We start from the raw sequence: 2,761 nt of genomic DNA on the forward strand, positions 1-2,761 counted from the left end.
AGTGGGTGTGATAGTCCCCTAGCTATTGGCCGAGCTGCAAGATTGAGTGAGTGCTATTAAGTCCCCATTCGTTGGGTGTGACCCCGAGAATCCGGACGCTCGCCCTTTGTATTTGTTAAGTAACACGTTGTACTTGTTGCCTCATTAAAAACCTTGTCGGAAAACCCATTTTGGGACAAAACCGTACTAAGGAAAAGAGTGCAACACGTGTTTTCAGATTTGGATTCTTTTCTCTGCCTGGTACTCGGCTTCGTACAAAAAAGAAAGGTCAAAAATAGAGAAACATGGGGTATTCTTACCTCAGCAGCAGTATCTCTTCAGATGAGCCACATTCCAGTTATTGCGCAGCCGTTTCCCATCCATGGACTCCAGCTGGTATGATCCTTTACCCGTTACCTCGGTTATCCTATAAGGTCCTTCCCAGTTCGGACCCAGTTTTCCTTCGTTGGGATTCTTGGTGTTCGAGGTAACTTTTCGGAGCACCAAGTCCCCTATTTGGAAATGACTAAAATTGTCTCTCCGATTGTAGTACCTTTCCATCCTCTGTTTCTGGGCTGCATTACTGACCAACGCGTTCTCGCGAAGCTCGTCCGTGAGGTCGGGTCTTACGACCATGGCCTCCTCGTTTGACTCCTCGGTCGTATATTGGAACCGGAGGGTCAGTTCACCAACTTCTACGGGGATAAGAGCTTCAGCCCCGTAGACCAACAAGAAAGGAGTCTCCCAGTGCTCGATTTCGATGTGGTTCTGTAAGCCCACAATACCTCCGGTAGTATTTCTCTCCAATGGTGCTTTGATGATTCAAGTCTTTTCCTTAGGTTTTAGATTATTGTCTTGTTCGTGGATTTCGCCTGTCCGTTTGCACACGGGTGATACGGATTTGATACAATTTTCTTGATCTTCAACCCTTCGAGGAATTTGTTGACTTTGCCATCCACGAACTGGTGCCCGTTATCACAAGCTATCTCGGCGGGGATGCCGAAGCGACAGATGATGTGGTCCCATATGAAGTCAATGACCTCCTTTTCTCTGATTTTTTCAAAGGCCTGTGCTTCAACCCATTTGGAGAAATAATCAGTCATAAACAAAATGAAACGGGCTTTACCTGGTGCCCATGGCAATGGACCGATGATGTCCATCCCCCACTTCATGAAAGGCCAGGGGGTCACCACTGAATGCAACAACTCCTCGGGCTGATGAATCATCGGAGCATGCCTCTGACACCCGTCGCATTTACGGACATAATTCTTCGAGTCTTCCTCCATCCGGTTCCAATAATAACCGGCCCTGATAATCTTTCGAACCAAAGCATCAGCACCGGAGTGATTGCCGCAGGTTCTTTCGTGCACCTCTCTCATTACATACTCCGTCTCCCCGGGACCCAAACACTTGGCCAGGGGTCCGAAGAAAGACCGCCGATACAATTGGTCGTCTACCAGGCAGAAACGCGCCGCTTTGGTCCTTAATGACCGTGATTCTTTTGGGCCATTCGAGAGCTTCCCATCACGCAAGTAGTCAGTGTACTTGCGCCAATCCCAAGTTAAACCCATTGTGTTTACTTCAGCGTGTCCGCTTTCTATTTCCGTGTTTAACAAGTGCATCGTTGCCTCGGGGTTGATTTCCTCCCCTTCGACCGAGGATCCCAAATTTGCTAATGCATCGGCCTCGCTGTTCTGCTCCCTCGGTATGTGCTGCATGGTCCATTCTTTAAATCGATGTGGTATCACTTGGGTTTTTTCAAGGTATCTCTGCATCCGTTCGTCCTTGACCTCGAAGACGCCGTTCACCTGATTTACGACCAACAGTGAATCGCACTTTGCCTCGATTATTTCGGCCCCCATACTTCGGGCCAATTCCAAACCTACAATCATAGCCTCATACTCGGCTTTATTGTTAGTCAATTTAGTAGTTCTAATGGACTGTCGAATGGCATCCCCGGCCGGGGTTCTAAGGACGATCCCTATCCCGGAACCTTTGAGGTTCGAGGCCCCGTCCGTATGTAGAGACCAAATGCCCGGTGCCTTTCCCGAGGTCAGCAGAAGCTCTTTCTCGACCTCGGAGACCATAGCCGGGGTAAAATCTGCCATGAACTCGGCCAAGATCTGGGATTTGATGGTCGTTCGAGGTTTGTACTCGATATCATACCCGCTAATTTCTACATCCCATTTAGTTAATCTACCCGATAATTCTGATTTATGCATGATGTTTTTCAGAGGGTAAGTAGTTACTACATATATTTGATGGCATTGAAAGTAGGGCTTGAGCTTTCTGGAAGCGCTCACCAATGCCAATGCCAATTTTTCCAAATGGGGATAACGGGTCTCCGCATCCCCCAAAGTTCTACTCACGTAATAGATAGGTAATTGTGTACCTGATTCTTCTCGGACCAAAACACCACTTACCGCCACTTCGGAGACAGCAAGGTAGAGAAAGAGCGACTCGTCCGCCTTCGGTGTGTGCAGCAGCGGGGGGCTAGACAAGTACCTCTTCAATTCTTGCAAAGCTTCTTGGCACTTTGGTGTCCAAGCGAAGTCGTTCTTCTTCCTTAGTAAGGAGAAGAAACGGTGACTCTTGTCCGAAGACCTCGATATAAAGCGACTCAACGCCGCTATCCTTCCAGTGAGCCTCTGTACCCCTTTGACGCTATTCACTACTTCAATATCCTCGATGGCCTTGATTTTTTCCGGGTTGATTTCAATACCCCGGTTTGACACCATGAAACCCAAAAATTTACCGGACCGGACACCGAAGGCGCATTTTT

This window comes from Lycium barbarum, chromosome 10, assembly GCF_019175385.1.
Source record: "Lycium barbarum isolate Lr01 chromosome 10, ASM1917538v2, whole genome shotgun sequence".
NCBI lineage: Eukaryota > Viridiplantae > Streptophyta > Magnoliopsida > Solanales > Solanaceae > Lycium > Lycium barbarum.